The sequence below is a fragment of the Canis lupus genome, chromosome 9 (assembly GCF_048164855.1).
Source record: "Canis lupus baileyi chromosome 9, mCanLup2.hap1, whole genome shotgun sequence".
NCBI classification, from domain to species: Eukaryota; Metazoa; Chordata; class Mammalia; order Carnivora; family Canidae; genus Canis; species Canis lupus.
The window spans coordinates 57,740,010-57,767,536 of NC_132846.1; the positions used below are offsets into that span (position 1 = coordinate 57,740,010).

General features: G+C 35.9%; 1 long non-coding RNA gene across 2 annotated transcripts; it reads right to left on the reverse strand.

Annotated features, from left to right (window-relative positions):
• Positions 1-17,177: 17,177 nt before the first annotated feature.
• On the reverse strand, positions 17,178-26,851 carry LOC140639474 (uncharacterized). 2 transcript variants are annotated; one of them, XR_012036189.1, is made up of 4 exons: positions 26,729-26,851; positions 25,505-25,640; positions 24,518-24,670; positions 17,178-17,438 (listed from the first exon to the last, which is right to left on the reverse strand). It is a non-coding gene; the product is annotated as an uncharacterized lncRNA (long non-coding RNA). The 2 variants fall into 2 exon arrangements; XR_012036190.1 differs by lacking the exon at positions 17,178-17,438 and adding an exon at positions 21,660-22,824.
• Between the last annotated feature and the right edge of the window lie 676 nt (positions 26,852-27,527).

The following is a 27,527-nucleotide window of genomic DNA, read 5'->3' on the forward strand; positions in this document are numbered from 1 at the left end:
CCGCAGAAGGAGCCTCAACGTCCATCAACAGATGAATGGATAAAGCAGCTGTGGTCTATATATACGATGGAATATTACTCAGCCATCAGAAAGGACGAATACCTACCATTTGCCTCAACGTGGATGGGACTGGAGGGTATTATGCTGAGTGAAGTAAGTGAATAGGAGAAGGACAAACATTTATATGGTTTCACTCATATGGGGAATATAAGAAGCAGTGAAAGGGATTATAGGGGAAAGGAGGGAAAATGAGTGGGAAAAAATAGAGAGGGTGACAGAACATGAGAGGCTCCTAACTCTGGAAAATAAACAAGGGGTAGTGGAAGGGGAGGTGGGCGGGGAGGGGGGGAGGGGGTGACTGGGTGATGGGCTCTAATGGGGGCACCTGAGGGGATGAGCACTGGGTGTTATACTATATGTTGGCAAGTCGAACTCCAATAAAAAAATACATTAAAAAATAAAATAAAATGTCCCCAAAACTACAGCACAGTAGTGATCTGTGAATGAATTATAGGTGTGCTAGAAGATGGTCATTCTTTTCTGAATAGTTTTTTTTTCTCCCTCCCTCCTTCCCTTCTTGTGTCTCCCCACCACCTCTCCCCACCCCACACCCCCCGGGAGGTCTCTGTCATCTGTTTCTAACAACCATGAACTATTTTTGGCATTTAATGTTAAAAATTAGCTAAATGCTGATTCCTGGTAAAATTTCACAATAGATTCTATTTTTTAGGAAAAATAAATTTGCTTTTAAAAGAAATAGTGACTGATGATATTTCAGAATTTAGATATTGATTATTAAAGCATTTTGATCATGCATGTATATGTGACATTTTTATTTTGGATACTTTCCAGAAATTTAATGGGAAACAGTATTTCAATTATATATTGCTTACCCCATGCCTAATATTTATTTATTTATTTATTTATTTATTTATTTATTTATTTAAAGAGTTTATTTATTTATTCATGAGAGACACACAGAGAGAGGTAGAGACATAAATAGACGGAGAAGCAGGCTCCCTATGGGGAGCCTGATGTGGGACTCCATCCCAGGACTGGAGGATCATTACCTGAGCCAAAGGCAGATGCTAAATCACTGAGGCACCCAGGCCGCCCCCCATGCTTAACATTTTTAAATTGCTGATGCAAATTAAATCAAAATATTCTTAAATTCTTATATATATTGCCTTCTGTTTTTTTTTTTGTTATTTAAATTCCAGTTAACATACAGTGCAATTTTAGTTTCAGTTGTACAGTTTAGTGATTCAACACATACAATACCCAGTGCTCCTCCCAAGTGCACTACTTAATCCCCACCACCCATTTAACCCATCCCTCCACCCTCTAATAACCATCAGTTTGTTCTCTATAGTTTATATGTAGTTTATATTGCCTTCTTTTGATACTCTCAAAAAGTAACATTTGAAAAAACGACCGCAGTACTCCTAGTTGTCAGGGACATGGTTGGAGGAGGTAGGATGAGATGAGGGAGTGTACAGGGTAACGTAGGGAAAGAGACTAGCTAATATGAGATCACACTGTTCCAATTGCCTCTGTGGGCTGCAAGGATGTGGCTCCTGCAGGATCTCCTGGCAGCCCAAACCAACCTGTCTAGAAAAGCGTGACCAGGGCATCTCTCCATCACCTTGCAATTGCCAATGGTTGCAGATGACCCCTGGATGATATTCATCCTTCTGTGTTTTCTGGTTGGATTTACATTTGAAATAGATGACTCTCTTGGTTTCAGAGAAGGCCAAGCAAAAAGATGACATGTTGCACTTGAAGAATCACCCTGCCTGAGTGAGGCATGTCCCAGTTCTACATAGGATGGTCTCCTGCAATGGCAGTTGAACCCCAAACCGTGCCACAGGAATGTGACCTAAGGTGCCAATGATATCTGCCAAATACATAAGCTGAAAAGTCAATGTTCTGAAACCATAAAGGCCAGTAACTCCCTTAAATGTTTGTGTATGCATGTGTGTGTATGTATTTGGAATATTATCATAAAACCCCATTTTAGGTACCAAGACAGGCAACTATTCAATGGACGCTATAAAGTTATCTAATATATAAGGTAGCATAGTCTTAAAAAGCTCATCATTAATTAGCAAATATAATGAAGATTATCTTATATTTGCATTCAGATTTTCTATTATTTTCTACCTCAGCCTAAACCTTCAATTTTTCAGTTATATTTTTTAATAAATAATATTGCTAAGTTAACTACACTGACATCATGCTGAACAAAATTATACTATATATTGGCAAATTGAATTAAAAAAAAAAAAAAAAACTACTAACAAGGATGCCTGGGTGGCTCAGCGATTGAGCGCCTTTGGCTCAGGGCGTGATCCTGGAGTTTAGGGATTGAGTCCTACATCGGGCTCCCTGAATGGAGCCTGCTTCTTCCTCTGCCTATGTCTCTGCTGCTTCTCTCTGTGTCTCTCATGAATAAACAAATAAAATCATTAAAAATATAAAAATAAAAAAAACAAACAAAACAAAATATCTATAAGGGATAGAAAAGAGTTTTTCACTCTTTTGAATGTTTGAAAGTACAAAATAAGAAACAAATTACCCTCATAGGATTAATTCCAATAGTATGAGATCATACTGAACCAGATAGTCACAAGATCACATAAGTAACTGAGAAATTCAAAATGCTTCACATGTTACACAGTGGCTTATTGTACCACCTTGCATAAACTAATGTCACAAGCTAGTATTTGGGACAAGGGAAAAACAGAAAAAATACTATGTTGAGTAATGCACTACTACTATAACCAATGACATAAAGATCATACCAAAAAAAAAACAAAAACAAACAAACAAAAAAACCCAAACATACAAAAAGCTTTTCTTCATGGAAATCTCAAAACAAACTACTTAGGACAAACATTCAAGTGGAAATAAAGATTTTTAAATATAAAATTGTACAAAACACCAAATATGTGCCATATGTACATAGGCAGGAGTACAAAGTCAAGTGCCATCACTAAGACCCACACAGTGCTCCCAAATCTCAGCAACATCTGAGCAGACCTTGGCTCTGTCATTTATTTGTTGATTGATCTACAGCAAATTACTTAAACATTCCATCTTAGAATCCTAATTTTTAAAATGGAGAGGGCAGTATGTCTTACATCATAGGTGGTTATGAGGATTAAGTAAATTAATATTGGTAGTATTAGCCATATTAGTAAATATTAGTCATTTTAGAAAATTAATATTAACTTGGCCCGGGATATTTCTTGTTTATACCTCTTTCCATAGCCTAATTGTTAGTAATGCCCATTTACTCCCAGAAGTGTCTTGCCTTTGAAGACAAATTACATGATTGCATTAACTAATATTTATTCTGAGAAGTCTGGGATTTGAATAATGCATTACTTAATTTAAAAAAAAGACCTTATGTGATATGGTCTGCCTATAGATTCAAATTTATATTAAATGAGTTTAAAAGTAGGTAAAAAAATATAATAGAAGTAGGTGATTTTACTTTATTTTACTTATTCACGAGAAACACGGAGAGAGAGGCAGAGACACAGGCAGAGGGAGAAGCAGGCTCCATGCCCGGGTCCTGGTGTGGGATTTGATTCTGGAACTCCAGGATCATGCCCAGAGCAGAAGGCAGACGCTCAACCACTGAGCCTCCCAGGCGTCCCAGAGGTATGTGATTTTAATAAGGTTCAGGTCATTGTATTTCTTCAGCTTTGTGCAGGTAAGAAGGATGAAAATACCACTTTCTCTTGTTTCATATGAAGGGCCTTTGTTATGCAAAAATTTTTGTCAAGTTTATGAGCTAATAAATTTATTTATTTTTATTTTTTAAAGTTTTTATTTTTTTATTAATGAGAGAGAGAGAGAGAGAGAGAGAGAGAGAGAGGCAGAGACACCTGCAGAGACAGAAGCAGGCTCCATGCAGGGAGCCTGACGTGGGACTCGATCCCGGGTCTCAGGATCAGGCCCTGGGCCGAAGGCAGCACTAAACCGCTGAGCCCCCCTGGCTGCCCAGAAATTTATTTTTTTAATTTGTGTGTAATTATTGTGGATAATTATATTTTTCAGATTGTTGAAGAATAATCATTGGTTTCTCAAAGCAGCTAATTGAGGTGAAATTTTTGAACATCTTGAACAAATGTATTTTTTTAATTTCAAAAATTACGTGAAATATATTAGCATGTATTGCTATAATTTATGTACTTAAGCAAAAACTAAACTTTGAGAGAGTATGGTTAAAATGCTCACTGGTATTTAATCTTTAAATATGAATCCTACAGAATATTTTATAAAAATTTTTAGCAATATTTTGAAATCATGATATGAAAATAATTGAATTTCAAATCCATCTTTATTCCCATAAGAAATGTCAACATTTTCTTAGTTAATAACATAAAAAGAAGAATGATAGTTGTGAAAAATGAATACACATTTGGAGTATTAAGATTGACAATTCTGAGATCTTGTTAATGCTACAGAGAAATTTCTTTCAATTGGTATAAAAGATAATAAATTATATTTTCCATTTGCTACCACCTACCTATATGTGTGAATAAAATTTCCTGTTGAAGGACAGCTCGGGTGGCTCAGTGGTTTAGCGCTGCCTTCAGTCCTGGAGACACAGGCTGAGTCCCACATCAAGCTCCCTGCCTGGAGCCTGCTTCTCCCTCTGCTTGCGTCTCTGCCTCTCTCTCTCTCTCTCTCATGAATAATTAAATAAAATCTAATAAATAAATAAATAAATAAATTTCCTGTTGAGGAGGATATTTTTTAAAAATGGAGGAATCACTGTAAGTCTTGATCAATTTTCAGGTTAAAATTTGAAAAAAAAATTCACAGAGGTCAATTCAATTTTCTTATTTACAATTTTGAAAATAGCCTATTGAAATTTGTAAAAATTCAAAATTTAGTATTCCTGATATTTCTTTATCTTGTTTCTTTTACTTATGTAATATAAAAAATTCATTCCTTCACTAAATCCCATATTTACCCCATCATATTATATAAGGAGCATTTTCTATGTGTACTATGACATAAAAAAATTGGGAAAGAAATTCATTTATCAATAATAGCTTAAAAAGGGTTGATTTCTAAGGAATAATAAGATAAAAATATTTATCTGAGAAATATGCAGCTGTATGCAGGTTGGTTTAAAAGAATGGGATTTGGCTTGTACTAAAAACTGTCAGCCATAATGTATGGACAAGTTCCTAAAATTGAGAAACTTTGGAACAAAAGCGAGTATGGATAGGATGCATAAGACTTGAGAAATAGTGGATTTGTGGGAGACCAAGAAACCTTTAAGATTTCAAGGTTGATTGTAGATATCTCACTAATAATCATGAACATGAACAATTCTGTCCTGGCCCTGTTTCTAGATGTCTCCTTTTCTACATTTAAATTCCATTTATCCTATCTTTTTACACAAATCTGTACACCTAAATTTTTCTGGTATTTTTGGCGGCTCGGAATTCCATGTAGTGATAGTGTCCAGTATCTCTTGCCACATGTGGTAGATCCAGGGCACTGCGATGTGTCACTGTTGTGGAGCCCTTGATCCCTACTCAGCTTCAAGGAGGAATAAGCTCAGTGTGGCCACTCACAGGATCACCTTTAAGTCTATTTACAAGTTGGCATTTCATTAGTATGTACTAAGTGTTATTGGAAGTACTTCTACTTTATATAACTCTAGATGGAATTTCATAAAACAAAGCCACAGGAAATGCAAAGTTTGCCTTGAGGTTTTGTCAAGTGTACAGTTTCTTCTTAAGTATATGCCTTTTGGCCTCACAAAGGACAGAGACCAGATGTTTGCCAAGATTCCTGAATCCACACCTATGAGTGTGAAAAATCTCCAAGAAGTCAGATGGCCAGTGTTTGGCCTTGAGCCCCATCATTTATTAATCTTAAAACCACAAAAATGGTTATCACTTCTCTCTGAATCTTTTTTTCTATCAAGTGTAAAATGAAGATAAAGATTTAGGCTCCATTTGTCTCTCATAGAATTCTTTTTTTTTTTTTTTTTTTTTTTCTTTATCTCATAGAATTCTTATATTGGCCAACTGTGATAGTATATTTCAAAACTCTATGTAAATTATCAAGAACTTTACAAACATAAAGGAAGTATGTATTAAATAATATATGCCATAAATCTCTCTTCTCTTATTGTCGGATCAATCTGGTATAAGATATGTGATTATATATAGATATAAATACAAATCACATATCAGAGAGGCCAAAATACCCACAGTTTGGCCCCTCTGATCCAAACTTACAAGGGAAAAAGTTAAATCTCTGTATTTTTAACTTTAATGAAAACTGAGTTTGTTGCTTGGACAATCTACAGGAACTTGTCAAATAAAAGGAAGTAGGTATCCGTATAGCATAAAACTCAAGGTTACAAAAACAAAGTCACTGAATAGATATGTCTCCTGTCTCAGTTTTAGCCAGGTCTCTGATCCAGAACTTGAACCTATAATGAAGTCTGATAAGGAATATGGTTTATTGGTGACATGGATAGTAAAACTCTCAGCTTGTGAGGCATTTGTGAATCAGTAAAATAGCATATTTCAGATAATGTGCTCAAGTCAAAGACCAAAAACACCCTTTTTAACACAACCTTGGGCAACTATAAAATACAATCTGCAATAACAGTTAAACATAACAGTTCTTTGGGGACTTATATATGAATATATAAAAGTGAATGGGTCACCAGCTTTCCAAATGTGGTTTGCCTTTGGAAAAGCAAAGCTATGAACTAGGAAGTGTGCTAGAGAAAACTACAGTTGATGCAGAGGCCCTGAGACACTTTTGGTTCTGTTTTGCTTCTCAAATGAAGGTAGGTGTCTCTGCAAATGGTCCCACCCTCTTGATTATTAATTAGAGATAGCAAAGGACCAAGGGACCAACAGGCTTTAGTGAGAATGATGAAGTTCCCTCCTTCTGGAATAAGTTTTGTAATTTAATGTCATACGAGAATTGCAGGTCCATGATTATTTAAAAAAAAAAAAAAATATATATATATATATATATATATATATATATATATATATATATATTGTTCCTTTATTTTTAACTGGGAAAAAATTACAATGCTGTTCTCATGATCTCAAAGACTCAAGGTTTATGTTCCTTTAAGGAAACAGCCACCCTAAGAACAACCATAAGTAATCACCCACAGATCCTAATTGTGGATCATGGGTTGGGATATACAGCATATCGGGTTATTTTCTACAGTGTAACCTTTAGCATAAATGTTGGTAATCCTGTTATTCCAAGGGTAGCCTAGGCAAGGATCCACACCACGGCTTTTGTCCCTTGTCTGAAAAGGAAGCTTCTAGGCTTTGTAAACATGGCTAAGGGATAAAAGGAAGAAAGGGTGCCAAGCTGATTTGGCATCTGCCCAGATAATAGTGTGTCAAAACACAAGCTGTTTGTTCCATTAAACCAATCATTATGACTGCATCATTGCACCATTGAACTTAGCACTTGGCAATATACAGTTTTCTTATTTTCTCATGTGTACATACATTCCCAGGACTTCCGATCTGTGGGAACAAATGGTTCACATGAAATCCCTAGTCAAATTCCAATGTCTTATCCTCACCCTCAATGACACCAGCTGATCTAAGCCTCTTACCCCACTTGCTTCAGCTCTGCCTGGATGGATGTCTCCAGGTTTGTCAATGATGAGATATGAATCTACACACGTTCTCTCCCTCTCTTTCTCTGTCTCTCTCTTTCTTTCTCTCTAACAAAACCTCTCCTGGCCACCTTGTTGTGATTACAGAGCAGTGTTGACACATCATCATCAGAGCCACATGAGGGGTTGTCACTAATTCTTTGTCCCATAGGAACAAAGCTCTAATGTATCTTCCCAGGGGCCAAAGGATCAGACAAATTCTCTTTTCTTTAGTTCACAAATGGAAACTTTTTTTTAATAGAAACTGAGTCTAAGATTCAAAAAGTCACAGAGAAGTCACCCCACTGTTGTATAAAGGCTCTATCACCATTTAAACTCAGCTGAACCTTTCTGTTCTTCTGAGGCTCTTCCTCTTCTACTTTCATTCTTTTTATTTTTTTCCTTCAAGATTAAATTTCTTATACCTAACTAGGGAAGTAGCTTCAAAAAAGCCAATCAAACCAACACACATGTTCTATATATAGATATATACATGATATAGAAACATGATATAGTTTCTATTTCATGGCAAGGAAAAGTTTTGAAGAGATAAAGAAGAAATCGTATCACTGGAGATTACCAAAGAAAAGGCCTTTGGAAAAGTTCCTACAGTACATTCGCTAACAAGAGCTCTTTACTCGCCTTGGATGATTTACATTAATGAGTGTGAATCATGCCCTATTAACAGTGACCCACATGTATAAGATGTTTTTCCCCAGAGAATTGTAACTTAGAATTTCATAGGGGAGATTCATCACAGTGACAATTTTCCTTATGGGGACAGAGTCTGACAAGAGGTATGTAAATCTTATTTCCCTAAAACTTTCTAATATATCACTGCATGCCAAAAGACATAACACATCCTACAAATTAATAACAACAGCAACAACAACGACAATAATAATAGAGAAAGGAAGGAAGAAAAGAAAAATAATTTAATCCAACAGAATTGTATTTAACTTTATTTTTCCTTTTTTCTTTTTTTTTTTTTTAATTTGTAAAGAAAAAAAAAAAAACTGGTAAGAATGTGACATGAAAACCTGGGTAGAGGTTTCCGGAAGGCATTTTGGCTAATATTTTTAAGAGAGGATGACTTCCTGAGAGCTGTAATATCTCTAGCCCTAAAAAATGTCAAGATTGTTAGAAAGTAATCATATGTAAAATGCCCACCTCCTCCCCCATACACCCCCACCTACTGGAATGGGAAAGGGGGTTTCAAACAATAAGGAAAGAATAAGATAGGAAAAACATATTTTCATCATATAACAAAGAGCCTCATAAACCTTCAGGAACCATGTACTAATAAACCTGTCCCCGTAATTTATTAATGAGGAAACATAAATGATAATTTCAGCAGTTTATGCAAAAGGATTAAAGTGACAATTTGCAAAGAATTAACAAAATAGGATCATGGGGGTTCATCAGTATGTGTGTTTCCAGAAGACAGGGAGATTGGAAAAGAAAAAGGGAATAAAAACTCCAGGGAAATATAGAAGTTGGATTTAGGCTTACATGAAAGATAGAACAATCTGGGCTAAATGTTGTTCTAAATATATCTGTGATTATGGTTTACAGCATTCATTCATTCCTGCATGCATTCATTAATTCATTTTTAAGGTAGGCTCCACACTTAATGTGGATCCCAAAGTGGAGCTTGAATCCACAACCCTGAGATCAAGACCTGAACTGAGATCAAGAGTCTGATGCTTAACTGACTAAGCCACCCAGAAACCCCTATTGCATTTATTTTTAAGTAATTATTCCTTTTTAAAAAAGATCTTACTTATTTATTCATGAGAGACACACAGAGAGAGGTAGGGACATAGGCAGAGGGAGAAGCAGTCTCCCTACAGGGAGCCTGATGCAGGACTTAATCCCAGGACCTTGGGATCATGACCTGAGCCGAAGGCAGACACTCAACCATTGAGCCATTCAGGTTCTCCCTTTAAGTAATTATTCCTTTATATATCTATATATATCAACTACTGTTAACCATCATGGCAGGATATGAGTTTCATTCGTCTTTGCATTTCTGATTCCTGGTATTATTCTGTATAAGTAGAGATGCTCCCAAGTATTATCACACTAATTCCAAGCCACCTTCTTTTGAACAGGGTTGTCTGCCTTTTGTTATCCACCGTAACCTTAGTCTTGTTTGTAGCATGAGGAACACAGAAGACATTCCATAAATATTTATGGAATGAGAAAAGAAATGAATGAATCCTAGCTTTCAGGAGAGTGGGTCATAAATGTCTGCAATAAAGTAATAAGATGTGAAACATGAAGGCTCATAAAATTAATTGAGGAACTTGAGATGCATACATTATGGGCAGCTCTACAGCAATGGGGACACTGCCCTTTCTTAAAAATGGGAAAAAAAAAAACACAAAGGAAACTAATCCCTTAGTGTGTATCTACGATGGCCCCCACTCTATCACTGTCTTCTGCTCTGTTGTGAACAAATGAACGAGTAAAAGAATAACTAAGTTCCTACTCTGAGCCATTTTCCTCTCTCTGTAGACATCTTACAGCAGAGCTACATTGTGCCCAGTGTACTGCAATATGAGAAAGACACATTTTCCTAGGCTTCAAGAGAAAATATGATGAAGCACTAGGTTTGGGAGGTTTGAAGATGGATTCCCATGAGGAAAAAAATGTAGACATTAATCCTCCTTGTGCTAAAAAACAACCCAACTTTTTTACATGATTGACTGAATTAACAAGTAAAGGAACAAAGCTCAGAAAAGACACCTCACAACACTGAACACTCCCTTTGCTCCTTGTTTTGATGTTGAATATGTTGTAGAGCTTACATCATCTTTTACTATCACAACTTGTAAGTGTGCATCCAGTTGTCAGTCTATGGGTTAGAAATAGAGATAGAGGAGAATGTGAACCCAAATATCAATTCTCAGTTATATCACCCCCTTCCTCCATCTCCCTTCTTAGTCTATCCCATTCCTTTCTTGTCTCCATGGATCAAAGTGAAGCACATACACTTAGCAGCTGAGATAATTTTATTTATTGATCCACTGACTTTAGACACTTGGACTAGCAGCTCCATTAGTAGCTGCAACTGGGTACTCCTCTGAGCCCAGAATTCTAAAGAAGAGACACTTTAGACCAACATGTAAATTGCCTGGAGGGAGGCAAGAGACTGGTACATCCATTACTCCCATTATTGGCCAATTTGTCAGTAACTCAGAAAGCAGAGCTGCTCCATTTCAAGTCAGAGGAGACACAAGATGGTCCCCAAGGCAAGAGGAGAGGAGATGAATTGGAAGAAATTGATTTGTGACTCAAGGCCAATTGACAAAGTTACATAGCAAAGGGAGCCCTACAGCCCTCCAAAAGGTGTAAGAGAGGAGAGAAAAGAAAAAAAGTATTTGCATCCCCATAAATAATGCAAATATGGAAGTCTCTGTTCTTTCATCCTGTGTGGGTACATGTGTGTCCTTTAATCCCCACAGTATTTATGTAGAACTGGTCTCAGTAAAAGAAAATTCAACTGAAGATTTTTGGTTCAAAGACTAAAGGAGCAGGTGAGGTGCATTTAGTTTTGATCTTTGACAACAACAGCTACCAACAGAATATCAGAGGGAATGAATGAAGACATCCTGCTGAGATGGAAATACACACACACAGCGTCACACACACCTGGAATAACCCAGTTGCTGCTACGTTAAAACCCAAATCCTCTCCTCATTATAAAGGAGCTCAGGTCTACAAACTAGTTTGCTTACCCACACCTTGTTTTATCTGGCACTGGTCCCTGAACAAAAATCAATCTCCAATTCCTTTTAATGTTTAGCACTAAATCCAGAAAGTAAAACAAAACATGGGAGTCTCACATTTATTATGGAACCTCTTTTATCTGGCTGGAGGGCAGCCTTCTAATCAAGGGAATGAATAAACAGTCATTTACTTTCAGGCAATAGAAGAGACAGCTCAATCTTCTTGAAGGCAAGCACACCAAATGGGCCTCCAATTTGTAAATCAAAACATTAGCAGCTTGTTAATCTAGCCTGGCAATTATTAAGATGTAAAGAAGTTTTTATTACTGTGTTATTAATGGAAGTTATAGGTAGGAGCAAACTACTTACCTTTCTTTCTCTGTGCAAGAAAAATATCTAGTAACTGAAACTACAAGATCTTTTTTTGGAGGGGTGGGCTGACACTTAGTGTAGCTATTAAAAAAAAAGTGTATTTTCTTGTTTCTCAAATACAAAAAGGAAAAACAGAAAAAAAAAAAGAAAAAGTCCACAACCTGAACAACAAAAGTATTTACCATTTTGCCCCATCATTTGTTCAGATATATGGTATCCTGATAGAATGGGCAGAAAGTATGGGATTGGTTGAGGTTGTCACGTCCAAGCCATGTAATGTTAACACTGTATTATACTTGACAGGCAGACTGAAGGACACACACACACACACACACACACACACACTCCATCCTGGGTATATTTAGAGCAAACCATTTCTTGTGCTCTCATCTTCATTATAGCTGGTTCTTTGCCCACAGCAGCAATTCAAATTGGCCAAAGTGAGGGATCCCTGAGTGGCTCAGTGGTTTAGTGCCTGCCTTCAGCCCAGGGCGTGATCCTGGAGACCCGGGATCAAGTCCCACATCGGGCTCCCTGCATGGAGCCTACTCCTCCCTCTGCCTGTGTCTCTACCTCTCTCTCTCTCTCTGTCTCTCGTGAATAAATAAAATCTTTAGAAAAAAATGGCCAAAGTAAAAAGCACCCTTTATCTCATAGCAGGCAAAAAAATGTGAATCTTTATATTTCTTGTGGTAGAAATACAAGGATATCGGATGTTTGGATACAACCAACTGGATACTCAGATTTTTGGTTTGGAAGGTCTTTCTGATGTGGCTTTCATTTATGCTGTCATTTAACCTAACTTAAAATAGCTCCATATTCATTTTTACTCATTTACTTTTCTCCGATTTATTATACTCAATGAAGCTGCAGGCCAGGCCACTAGTGGTTGACTGAAGATGTCTGCTTTATGTATTATCTGATAATTTTTAAAAGTTCTAAAATGTGATGTTTTAGAAAGGTACTAGCAGAGTACAGAAGCCAGTATTTCTACAATTTCATGGTAAAGAAAGACTTTATAAACAAAGCTTCCCTGTCAGAAGCCAAGATGAAGAAAAAAAAATCAGTTGATTTGATGAATTGGCATTCCACAAACAAATGTAAAATATAAACTCTGAAGACATTTACACTAAGGTGGAACTGATACCCTTCACAGAATGAAAGCTCCTTAAAGTGGTTTCTGAAAATGATGGACATCTCTGCTATTGTGTGTTCAATAGGATTACTGTCTATTTTTCCTTTATGCTGTGAGGGCCCTGCTGAAATCCTGGAGCAAAACCTCCTACCAAGAGAGTAGGTATGGAAATATGGAAGGATAATTGCTGTCAATGTTACAGCTTAACACTGTCCTGGGTATAACAGCTGGAGTACGGTGTATACACATATCAAACCACCAAGATGTACCCTTTGTCAATTATACCTCAATAAAGCTTCAATGTAATAAGAATCCTGAGAAATTTATACATGATATAAAAATACAAGGTATTTTACGATAATCCCCCTATTCTAGCCATCTTATTCATTTTTTTCTGCTCTCACTATTAGATTCCTCCAGGTCCACCAATTTCTCGCACAACACTATACAAAATTCACTCCCTCAAAAATAAGTAAAATCTTTTAAAATTTCAAAAGAGAATAAATAAATGATAAGTGATGAGTGAAAAACTAAAGTAAGGGGCATCTGGCTGGCTCAGTGGTTGAGCATCTGCCTTTGACTCAGGTCATGATCCCGGGCTCCCGGGATTGAGTCCCCACAGGGAGCCTGCTTCTCCCTCTGCCTATGTCTCTTCCTCTCTCTGTATGGCTCTCATGAATAAATAAAAAAAATCTTAAAAAAAAAACTAAAATGAAATTTGAAAAAAATTATTTTGCATTTTATATAATTGAATCCCTGTACAACACAGCTTCACTTTATTTGGCCTTGGCATTTAGAACCAATCCCCTTAAAAGTGTAGGCTTCTTTTTCAGGAGCCACCTGCTTCTAGTGTCAGCAGGCCACACAGTACAATCTCTATACCAGATCCAATTTATTTTTTTCTATTGTTAGAGGAATTCCTTTGTAGATTTAGGTGGATATTGAGGAGGGAGGGGCAGGCAACATTAGACACACAGAGAATAGAAGGCAGCTCCTCATGTAATATCTTCGCTTGCGGGCTTGTCAACTTTCCCAGGAAATGCCAGGGAAGAGGGGATGGGCCTCCATTACTTTTGAGACCTCCCGTGTTATCATCCTCTAGTTTGGGTGGATCTTTTTTAGTCTCTTTCTCTCTCTTTGTATTTCCTCATTCTATTTCTAAGAAGTTTTACATGATCTTTCCAATGAGTTTAAGCATTAAAAATAACAGGTTACAAAAGCAAGTTCATATAAGTATCCCCTGGTCACACTTCAAAAAAGCCAAAACCAATGAGAGTCACTATTAAGCTATTTTTTTTTATTATGTCACCTTGTTATCTCATAAGCCCAGTAACATCAGTCATGTGAATACACAGCTGTGCGTTGCCTCTCGTAATGGGTCGTGTTACAGGTGTCCACTATTTTGTTCTTCTATTATGAATGAGCTGTTTGCAAAATAGTGAAATATGAAAAGTGCACCTGCCGAGCCACTTTTCCCCATTTTCAGTGCATTTTAACCGTCTTTCTCCACACCTGTTCCTCTTTCCTCCTCAGTGGCACCAGGGCTTCCCAGACCCTTTCCTTTAATGAAGGAAAAGGTTACAAGTGGATTTATGCTACAACGTTAGAATTGGTAATATTTATTCCCCTTCTGTGCACACCTAGAAAGGATGAGGCTTAGCCAAAAGGACATAATGTTTACCTAATGGTAGACTCCAGGCACAGTGGCATTGATCATGGCATTCTGCAATCACTATTCTTGACCCTCCACACTGGGACCCATCTGCCTATTTTTGAATACACTGTTAGAAAGATGTGTTGAAAAATCAAGTTCCTGGCAAAGGAGAAAGCTACGTCTATTAAGCAATGCTTCCCAGCAAGAGTTCCTCCAAGCTGATAAGTAGGTTGGCTCCTTGAAAGCCTTCTTATGGTCCATTAGGCAGCATTAGCATCCCCAGAGAAGTAATGCTCACTGATGATCACATTGTTGATACAATTAAGATCCCCACAACTGGGGGCTTTAAATACCTATTGTTGTTTTTTTTTTGTCATTTCCTGAAATTATTCTTTTTTGATATTTTTCTAAGCATAAGGTTCACAAAAAGGTGAATGTTAATCGCAACATGTAAGAAAAAATCCCTTAGCTCATTATGTGTGATGAATATATGAAAAATAGGCTTAAACTCCTGCCAGAAATGTTTCTTGTGACTTTATAGCTAATTATGATAACTTCCAGAAAAGGAAAAAAGATAACTTTGAACTTAGTAACTTAGTGCCTTTTGTAAGTAACCTCAACCTAGGAAATCTTGCTCTTATAAATTTAAACATACTGCATTTTCCTGACTTACATACCTATTAAATCATAACTTTGATTCAGCATTATTTTGTTAGCATTTTACTATTCACGTAGCTAGTAATATGAGTAAGTTCATACCTCGTAGGAGTCAATGGAGACGTTGAATGTTTAAGTACCTAAGGACTCAATTTGTGATTAATTAAAATAGTTTTTGTAAATATATTAAAAGGAAAAGACAAGTCTCTTTTTTTATATATTCTCGCTTTCTTTAAAAATCTATTCACCACATAAAACCTAGTACAGCATCAACTGAATTTTCATAAAATTTTACGCTGAAGAAAATAGAGTCAAAAACGCAGATTCTTTTCAAAGACTGAAAATCATGTTCAGCTGTATTTGCATTTTAAATATCAAATGTTCTGCTCATTTTACTCAATACTTTTCCTTTTAAAGGGATTAAGATATTTAAATAAGTTCATGAAATAACCTTATACAGTAAGGCTGCAATTGATGAATGATTTTCAGAGTAAAAATTGATTGGATTAGGAGCTTTTCAACCTAATGAAGACTTAATCTTTTTATGAATTGTTTCTTATGTTCTCTAGGGAAACTTTGATCAATATATAGAATTAAACTCATGTCTATACAATTCCAAATCAGTTATAATTTCTGTTTCAAATAAATTTGGGGCATATATATATATATATATATATATATATATATTGGTACTTATAGTTCTTCATAATTGATATGATTCTACCCTGGGAATCATCTGTTAGTATAGATTAGCTAAATATTAATTTGTCTTTAGGCAGAAACTAGTTGAATAGTTGAATATGTATATACACATATATGAGGCTTTTCAATAATTGTTTGTCACTGTGCAGACAGTTTTAACAAGTGCTCAACTGCCCCGGCCTTTGCACCATCTTTGGCTACTTCAAGGGAAAAACAAATACAGTAACACAATGAATGATAATGCATTACGCATTTCAGTCTATTGTTTTAGCTTTTGTTGGCTTGCTCCTTGCCAAGATCAACATACAGGACCTTTTAAGTTGCCAAGTGAAGTGCTGACAGAGAACAAATTGCCATCCTACGTTTCAGCATGCATCGCTGTTCACGTAAACCCAAGCTTCTCCTTCTTTTTCATGTCGGATTTAAACCCAAGGCTGAACATAAACTAATACACTAGAAAGTGTGACAAAGAGGACGCTTACGCTTCCAACACAGCAGTAGGCATAGAGTACATGCTCTACAAAAACCCATAAATGCCGTCTTTACATTTGATGGTATTCCATTGACATGTATCATCATATGACATCTACCATATAAATATTAAAATGTTTTCACAGCTACTCATTCATGATGCATAGAAACAGTTCATTCCCAAGCCACACACCTCTCCCTTCCCAGCACTGTCTCACTCTTCTAAATCTGGCATTTGATCTACTGACCTACTTTTCTGTAGCCATGTGTGGAACACACCTGTTCTTGGCTCTTCAGGAAGTATTTGGCTTTACTTAAAACCAGCTCTGATAGAGCTGTCGCTGTGATCTCTTAGGAAAGATGAATTCTAGGGCTTGCTGGCCTCTTGGCCAAGTTTATTACTGATAATAAATCACAATTCGGCCACCTACTCCCTAGGTCTTCTCTCTTTTTTGATAGTCTCCAGTAATCCTCTTTGACCCTCACTGGCATGATGCTCAAGATTTAATAGGGCTTGCTCCTGCCTGATTCACACTGAGGACTCATACTAATTTCATTGTACAAGTTCACGCCTATGTAGAATTAGTTGAAGGATTCTGAAGTGTTAGAGCAGGTTGTCAAATTAGTGGAATTTGAGTAGGAGTTATGTGAAAGAAACTAAATGAGAAACAAATTAAGAAAAAAACATCATTTATTACCTGTATCTTCTTCACATATATGAAAATTTTAAAACAGGATTATTTCATTTTGAAGATGTCCTCTTACTTAAACTTCTATCTTATATTAATGTTGACTGGTGGGATATCATATATTTCCTCAGTTGTTTTATTCTTTTTTTTTTTTTTAAGTATTGTTAACATCTACAATCTTTAGACTCTCATGTGGTCGGTGGACTTCTTTAGAGCTGCTGTGGATTAGAAATGTTAGTCGTCTATACAACACTTCTTTGTCCATTTTTCTGTTCAGCAGGATTTTAAGCTGCATCTCCTTACTGGTTCTTGACATATTCTAAGGGAAGTAAGTTTTGTCAACCTAAAATTACAAATACAATGATGGTATTAGATCCAGCATCACATAGCTCAAAATAAAGACTTTATCTTCTAAATCTAGTATTTTGATTTACTAAGTTACTTTCCTTTTGCTTGGCAAAGATCAATCCAAAGCCAAATACTTTGGGATATATTAATCCAAACTCTTGCTTGTCTATCCAAATGCATTTCTGCTCAAAAAAACAATGTAATCCTGTTCAAGTTAAACTAACAATCATGTACTCAAGAAAAATAGCTCTCTCCCCAACCATAGAGGATTTACTCTGATGAATCTGTTTATCTAATTCCCCATTTCTAGTGATTGTGAGAGGGTGATCCTCTAGTGCAAATGAAACTAGGAAAAGCCTGCTCGAAGTTTCTGGGAAGATTTTCCACCTTTATGAGAGAGACAGAGAGAGACAGAGAGAGAGACAGAGGGACCATGAGCAAGTATATGAGAGCAGGGTAGGGCAGGGGAGAGAAAGAGAGAGAGGGGAATGTGAAGAGAAGCAACTGTCTCTACTTTCTTCATTTTTCTTCCTCCCTTTGACTATTGTGCTGGAAGCTTCAAGGCTTTGCAAGCATCTTCCAAGGATGAATTGAAGCCAAGTAATTGGTGGGGGGGGGGGGTGAGGTGGGGAAGCTGGCCTGCACATCATCTACCTGGTGAATTAGGCAATCCAATGAAGCTCCTATATTTGCACATCTGGCAAAGTAGTTTTTATTTGTTTGTTTCATTTTGGTTTTGCTGAAGCCAAAAGATACAATCTTTAGAGATCAATCAGAAGGTGAGATATTCAAATGTCTGTATTTTAAAGCCCTCTGTGGGAAACTTGTAAATGTTTATGAAACATAATGCAGGGGAAGTCCAGTGCTGAGAAATTAACTTCTCTTACAACATGTGGAGGTTATTTTCCAAGAAATCTATAATTCCAATACAGGAGAACTATTCAAGTTACCTTGGTGTAAAATACAGAACCAGTGGAGTGCCTGAGTGGCTCAGTCAGACCCCCCCAGCCAGGATCCTAGAATCGAGTTCCTCCATCTGGCTCCCTCCTCAGTGGGGAGTCTGCTTCTCCCTCTCCCTCTGCTGCTCCCCCTCCTCTCCCTCTGGGCTCTCTCTTACTCTCTCTCTATCTCAAATAAATAAATAAAATCTTAAAAATAAATAAAATACAGAACCAGTTACCACTTGTGTGGTAGCCTTGATTTGACTCATGCCTTGACTGTAGAACTCATCTTGCTTTGTTGTAAAGAGAACATCTGTTTGTCTTCCTGAGTGGTCTGTAAGCTACTTGATATTTTTACAACTGAAGTAGCTTTCTTTTGGTGTATTCTCTGAAATTGAAATAAGCTGAAAAGCCATATATATTTAAAATCTTTCTACAGACTTCTCCCTCCCCTATTTTGACTATGCAAAACATAGGCAAAAGCTCATTTATAGAGTTATATATATATATATATACATATATATGTATATATATATGTATATATATATATAAATGTTAATGGGAAAGCCCTATGTTACCTTGTCTCAGGACTTAGTAAGTAGGATTGGAAATCAGAATAATTTTGGTGAACAATCAAAGGTATTTCTGTTGACCGGTCAGTTTTGAGAACTATTTAGCTTAAGCATAGAGAATAACAGATTTCCTTCAGAAATTCTAGATTGTTGCCACTAATATATTAATTGAAAATTAGAAAGATTGTCAACAATGAATGCCATTCTTTCTAGTGTCTCAGATGAAATCAAACACAACCCCACACTCAGCAGCTCCAGTTACATTACAGCAGGCCTTCAGGACCCTTCTTATTCTGTTTATCTTGTTAGCTTTCATATCATTTTCTCTCAGCATGCACTTACCTCACTGTCAGTTTAATGGATTTCCAATTGGGAAAGTGCAATATTCAGAACTACCAAAAGCTGGTCATTTAAGAGGTATGCCTGTTGGAAGATTTCACTTCTAATCCTCTAATCTTCGAAATATCAATGAGAGTGACTTAAAGCCCAAGGGGCAGTTATACCTTCAGTTACTCCCTAAGACTGTGTCTATTTAGGGCAAAGTGAACTGAAAATCCATCAGAGAAGAAAAATAAGGGCCATTCGCAGCCAGAAAGTTCATTATCATGATATTTTTCTGTGATGCTTCTAAATTATATTCATGGATGGATCTGAATTCTTAAGTTCTCCATTCAGCTCAAGCTCACTGTAGCCAGGTAAGATCATTTCTAGAATAAAGGTCTCAGTGAAGACCATCAAGATATATTGAAGTGAATGGAAAGTTGTAGTTACAATATTTTATGCAAATAGTCCCTCCTGAGTAACTTAAATTCTGGTCATCAACTAAGGCAGGCAGCCTCCTGCAAGAAAAAGGATATGGTCACAGGGATTAGATTCCTGGGCTCTGCAAAGCAAGTCACTTAATTTTTCTGAGCCTTAGTTTTTAATCTAAAAAAACAGAAATGATAATAGTCTTAGATGATCTTTTTGATGACAAACAAAAAACATCCATAAAGAAGTGTTTGGTCTGTGATATGGTAAGTAGCACACTATAAAAGTCAGCTCACCTCTCTGTAATTATTAATAGTTACTCTATTTTGAAATGATTTGGTGGAAGTATAACTCTATCATTGTATGTCGTATGACCAAATTAACATAAAAACCTAAATCTAAAGTGGCAAAAAGAATTAGCAGAAGATACAAAAACAGCAAAAGAATAGCATACATACTAGGTAATTTTATCTGTTCCTGAAGAATTCATTAAAAGTTCAACCATTAAAAAAAAAAAAAAAAGTTCAACCATTATTCAGGAACTCTACTCATGATTTGAATTCTCGGATAGTCATTTTTTGGGTTAAAGCAACTTAATGAATTTATTATTCTATTTTTCTTAAAATTGTGAGTATGCTTACCCATAAAGTTTCTTTTCTTAGCTATTATTAAGTAATAGTTTTATATAACTAGTAAATTATTAAAAATAACAATAGGGGAAATAAAGCCAGACACAATTAAACATGTTGGAAGACTTTGTGGGATATCTCCCATGACTGAGAAAATTACTGAACCAAAACTACCTGTCATTGATCAAGTAATCATAAATTAGATTCTTAGCAAGAAATAATCACCTAAGGAATACAACTGAGGACCTTGAGGGATGAATCTAGTTTATATGGACATATTTGAAGTATGATGACATTTTAGGCAGAGGGATAAGCATGAAGAAAAATAAATCCCGGGGTTGCAAAATTCCTTAGTATTTTTATTGAAACTTACGGGCAAGAACAAGGCTACTGAGGTTGATTCAGGCTGGACCATAAGAAATCACTCAAGGAATAGGCTAATAGAAATTTACAGAGTGGTTTGAGGAACATTTTGATTTACAAAGTGATAGTAAGTTCATATACTGATGTGCAGAAAAGGAGGGATATACAGATTAAAAGTCTATGAATTGAAGGTGGGTGGGAGGATGGGTGAAACAGATGATGAGTATTAAGGAGCACACTTGTCATGAGCACCACGTATTATATGAAACTGTTGAGTCACTAAATTGTACACATGAAACTAATATTACATTGTATGTTAACTAACTGGAATTTACCTGAAAACTTTTTAAAAACTATAAATTGAACTGTGTAAAAATTTTAAAAAGTAAAAATAGAGATTTGAAAAATATTTTAACATATATGGTAGACATATTTCCAAATAAACGGCTCTGAGAAATCTATAGAACAATGATTTTTTAAATGCACTGAAAAATAAGTGGCCAATATTTATGAGAAAAATTCATCAGATAAAACATGAAAATTATAAATAATCACATGAGGAATTTAAACCAATCATTAAATAAAAGCAGTATATATTTTTTTATTTTTTAGGCTGACAAAAAATTATTTCAATGACAATATGATATATCAATGAAGGTTCAAAGAAAAAGCAATGTCACACAGATTTGGAAGTGAGATACATTTTTCCATTACAAAAAGAAATTGATTACTATGTATCAAATTGTTCACTATTTCCCTCTAGCCCAAGCAATACTAAATGCAGGAATTTGTTTTAAGAAAATTATTACAATTGTATCCAAGGATCTCATCCTTAAAGATGCTTGTTATATTGTTATTTAATAATGAAAACTTAGAAGTATGGAAAATGGATTTGAGATAGGGACATTAAATGCAATAGATACTAGATTATAGAGAATAGTAACTCACATAAACTATGATACAAATAGTTCTAGAATTTTGCAAAGTGGTGGCTCTTTTTTGAGATAATATTTATATAAATTATTGATATATATACACACACATAGAAAAGAGAATTATGTTTATACATTAAAATTGATGCTATGAAAATGTTATTAATATAAAAGTACATTAATAATGTATCAAACTGGGTGGCTTAGTCGGTTAAGTATCCACCTTCAGCTCAGGTCATGATCCTGGGGTCCTAGAATGGAGTCCCATGTTGGGTTGCTTCTCCCTCTCCCTCTGCCCCTCCCCATGCTTGTGCTCTCTCTCTCCCTTTCTCTCTATCAAATAAAGAAAATCTTTTAAAAAATAATATATCAGTTTTAAAATGCAGCTTACAAGATAATGTATACATTCTTCAAAAATGCAGTTAAGACAAATATATATAGATAAAGCATACACACACATTCAGCACAAAAGTCTATAAATAGATACAGATTATTTTTAAAAGTCTTATGGGCAGTAGATTTGTTTTCATTTTATGTTTTTCTGCATTTTCCAAATGCACATTTTATTCATATAAGATTTCTTAAATTATGAAGATGAAATAATGGGCAGTCATAGGAATAGAATAAATCAATCAAAATATCGAACATTTTTCCCTTATTTTCATTAGAGATTATGTTTACTGAATTAGGACAATATCAATTGGAGTAAAAGCCAGGATGTGAGCAGGAGAGAATTTTATAGAACATTCTTTTGTAAAGGTACAAGAGAATCTAGATTTGGAAATTTGCAGATATAGAACTCTGGTGGCAAAAGGTTTTGAGTTTTTTCCTAAAACTTTTAGGAAATTATTTGAAATCCAAAGTCTATAAGAAGATGCCAATTTATAAAGGTTTTTTTCTTTTTTTTTTTTTTTTTTTAATTTGGTACACTGATATGTTGTCAGGCCAGCTTGGGTGAATATGCAAAGTTTATTTACATTTTTAGAAGAAATAAAAGTTGCATTTTCCATTCTGTGTTGTCTGAAAGGTTCATATCCCAAGTTCACCATCTCAGCTTACAGACAACAGAGGCTCTTGTTCAATGGAGTCAGAGTGCAAATTCCAATAGCTTTGATGTAGTGGTGTCAGTGAGGTGGAGAGACTCACTGAATAAAATTTCCTCAAGGGGATCTCAATTAGTCTTCTCTGGAAGCCCTAAGAAAAGTCAAAGAGAAATTCTCTAATTGTAAATTTAAATCCTCCTGACAGGCCTTTCAAATAGGAGAAGCTTATTTCTTGTTTTAGGATCGTCACCATCTCTCTCAATTTTCAAGTTCCTGTCTCAAAAGGTACAATTGTCTCTTAGAGTGAGTTATATTTGAATGGACATTTTTATGAGGTGATTACCTAAGGATCTTCTCTCCAGCCCTCAGCCCCAGAAACACACACACACACACACACACACACACACACACACACACAGAGTACATATCCTAGACAGCCTAAATTTTCTTAACTCTAACCTTTAGTTTTCAATGGAAAAAAGAAATTGCAGAGCAAATGACCCTTTTATCTTCAAATGTGTAAAAACATTACAGTAAGCTCCATCTTGATGTTTCTTCTATACAAATACAATAAATGCTTTTTTTTTTTTTTTGGATGACAGTAAGGCTTGAGTTGGAGCACAAATGAATTCTTTGAATTCTTGTCACAGAAGAAATGACCTTGATACAAATGTAGTGTCCGAGTAAACTATTGGGCAAGCTATCTTAGAGATACAGGACAGAAACATTTAAGAGTGAATTAAAATGCTTGCATTGTATGGTTTATTAAATCCATTTGAAATGCATGCTGCAAAAGTCTGAGAAAAGAGAGAGAAAGAAAGAGACCGGGCATAAGTTTGTACACACTGAGGGGGCCTGGGACAAGTAACACACCCATTGTACCTGAGGGTTGCAAGGGAGTCGGCCTGGGCACAGTTGTAGCTCACCAATTAACTGGCTGAGCAGCTCTGGGTTTTACATGCTTCTTGGGCAAGAGGACACTTGGCACCACAAAGGTTGTCACCAGTGGGAAGCTTAATGAAGATTTCCCTGATTATTGTGTGTCTCATGTGCCTTATGTATATTTAGTGTGTCATAAATATTCAGTGCTCAGATACCTCATGTATATTTAATGCGTGATGAACATTCAGTGTCTCTTTCATTTAGAGCCTCATGTGGATTCAGTCTCTTTAGCATTTCATGTATATCGGGACTCATTTTGTCCTTTATCCCTTTCTATGTTCACACATATGTACTATGCAACAACTAACCCCTCTTCTGAGTTTCATCAGACCGATCTGTTTCCTTTGTCCTCAAGAGCAAGTTTGAATAGTCTCAATCAATACGACATATGCACATTACAGATTAAAAATAATAGGTGCATTGCTCTAGGCCAAAATATAAGATTAAGTGTCTTCTTTTTTCTTAAAACCCTTAAAATATAAGGAAGTCATCTTATACTATGGTTTTTATAGCACAATTCTTTCTCAGTTGCTTTCTTTTAGGCAACAACATGTCATCTAGAGAAAAAAAAAATGCCGGAGAATCTCCAAAGTGTCATTAGTGTGGTAGGTTTCTGTGGTTCATCTGAACAATTCACACATATATGTGTACATGCACACACATGCCTATGTACAGAAGATTCAAGCTGCTTTCATTGTTAGTAGCAGTCCTTGTTGGGGTGACTTCCATATGAGATGTCAAATTAATCATGCTTCTTTTAAAAGCTATGCAAAGAAATACAATAGGGGCTTATATTGTACAGGTGACAAATCTACAACTGCAAAGTGAATGGGAAGAAATGTCAGAATATCCTGCAAAGGAGGATGTGTTTGCTCAGACAAACATTCTCAGTAGCAACTCACCCACAGTGTTAGAAGGGGCATAGGTCAAAAAATAGAAGAAAGAGAGTGTGCTCGGAGCAAAGAGAATAATGCAGTCACAAGGCGATCTTAGCCTTGAAGAAGACACTGGTGGCCAAAATTCACATTAAGAAGTTGAAAAAATTCTTCTATTATCTGAAACAATAGAAAAAAATCCAAATTATACCAAATAAGATGTGATTTGATATATGTTACTCAAGCATAGAGTAAATATTCTAAGGGCACATGAGATGATTTCATACATATTTTTAAATGTTTACATATTCAAGTTGACCAAAAATTTTCTCTTTCTAGATCCCACTAATGAAAATGAAGATCATAAAATAATTCATTTTTAAAAAGGAAAAAAAAAAGAAAAAAAAAAAAGAAAATGAAGATTGCCTTATATTCAAACTCACCTTAAAATCAAACTGCAAAGTTATTCTCAGTGTGATATATAATCATTATAGAACTCAAGAATAATGTGAAAATCTATGAAACAGATTTCAAAAAGTGCCACCATCTATTAGCCACTGTCAAAAGTTTGTGATTTTCTCCAGACATTTTTTCTAAACATATTTACATTTATGAACTTAGTATAAAATGCATATAGACATCTACACATGTATCTGTATGTGGATGTATTTATGTAGTGATTTTCACCATGTAACACAACTAACAACTAAGTTCATTTTGCGCAAAGACAAGGTGTGTACCTCACCATAAAAAGCATGAAAAAGTGGTTTGATTTTTGCATGAATATTTAAAAAAATAATTGTGAAACTCCACTTAACACTTTATTTAAGCTCCTCAAAGTCGTGCTGCTTTCCTAGGTTTATTGCTGACAAAATGATTTGATTAATATTTTTTTCTGTGTAACTGTACCACGTGTATTCTTGTGTTCTAGGCAAACAAAACATATTAAACTTTACTGAAAGTGTGGAACTAAGTAGCAATATTTTTATTTTAAAAATATTATATTAGGGACACCTGGGTGGCTCAGTGGTTGAGCATCTGACTTCGGTTCAGGTCATGATCCCGGGATCCAAGGATCGAGTCTCACGTCGGGCTCCCCGTAGAGAGCCTGCTTCTCCCTCTGCTCGTGTCTCTGCCTCTTTCTGTGTGTCTGTCATGAATAAATAAATAAATTATTTTAAAAATATATGTTAAATGGCCTCAGGGAATTCCAGTAAAAAATATTGCTATTGATAATATGCATTATGTATCTATACAATTTAGATATATTTTAAAGTGTCAGAATATAGCCTGCAACCTCAAGTAGTTGTAATATTCTTCCTAAAGTTTAAAAAATACCAATTAATTTTAATGTGCACAAACTGCTTTTCAAGTAATAAGAATCTCTCTCTGAACATCCTTTCTTATTAGTAGTTACATCAATCTTCAAATACCATTGTTCTCTTCAAAACTGTTAACCCTCAGGCTATACATTCACATTTGCCTCCAAAGTATGTAAAAAGTACTTAAAACTTCCAATTTCTTCTAGACAGCTGTCAGTATATACCAGTGTATTTGAGGAGGTATAAATATCAACATTTAGCCATTCAAACATACATACTATTATTTTCAAACTGACAATGCATAAGATTTGGGTATAAAACAGAAAGAATATGCTAAAAGACAATATCCTCCCTATTCCGTTCGGGAGTCCAGGATCTTTCATGTATCTAGGTCAAGGATTATTCTCTCTGGGTTTGGCCCTGAAACAATTCTGAACATTATTAAACCCCATACATTCTGGCATAACTGCCCATGTCCACTCCAAGAAGGCACAGAAATGAAAAAAAAAAAAAGAAATTAGGCTTCAGATGCATCTAACAGAGAAGGCAGAGGGATCTGTGAAAAATGCCTCACTGCCATGTGACTTTGTCCATGTGGCAACTACTGATACTGTTTATCAAGGATTGCCCTCAACGGTGTTCAGAAGAGCCCACTTTATGGATGCTAAGTCAGCCTCTCAAGTCTGCAGGATTGAGTTCAAGACTGCTCAAGGATGTCATCAAAGGTTTTCAGTGAAGGATGGAATTTTTGTGATAAATGTGGAAGGCATAAATCATCTGTGCTCCTTTGTAAGGAGCTCCTCTAAAAACTGCCACAGCAATTCAGAAGTGATTTTTCCAGTAAGAAGTCCAGGACACAGCAAGCAGGTTGAAACATGCAGAATGTCTCAGAAAGTTAAGAGTGCAATTTGCTCACCTGGCTTGATCTCAGGAATGATAGAACACATTGACTTCCAATTACAAAGACACAGGTTCATCAGTCCAACACCCTTTCATGCCATCCCCCCACCCCCCGCCCCATCAAAGTGCCTACTAGAACGTTCCTTTGTGGATAGAATATAAGGACCATGAAAATTCATGCCAGTTGATGATGTGGAAGAATGAGTAACTCCTCCTTACTTCTATCTTCCACTGAAAACAAATGTCCAAATCAATAATTTGTAAGACTAGATGTAGGTGGTCACATATGAGGAATTGAATTTAGGATGAGTCAGTTGCCAAATGTCCATGTCCACTTGAGAATCATGAAATTTGAGAAACAGTAGAAGTGTGCCAAAACAATGGTACCCAGATCCTGTAACTGGGGGAAGCAAATGAATCTCTTCATGCAGTATCTTTAAAACAAGTGCCTGCCCGTAGGAAGTGCTCAGTCAGCATTAGATGTTACATTTAGTGTTGTGGATGTTGAATTATGTAGTGAATGTTGTTTGTGTTGCTTATATTCTTTATGTTGACTGGTGATGTTTATGTTGGTTTATCTGATTTTGTAGCTTCAGAAACAAGTAGTCCAGGAGGATGAGTTTCATTCTGTTCCCAGTCTCTATAATCTCAGTAAACTCTAAAACAAGCACCAAGAAATATAGCATAATCCTTTAGGAAATATAATTGGGTAGAACCAATAAATCAACACACTGGCCCTTTCACAAAAGTGGCATCAAAGGCAAAGAAGGAAGCCCCTGCCTCTCCTGAAACTAAAGCCAAAGCAATGGGTTTGA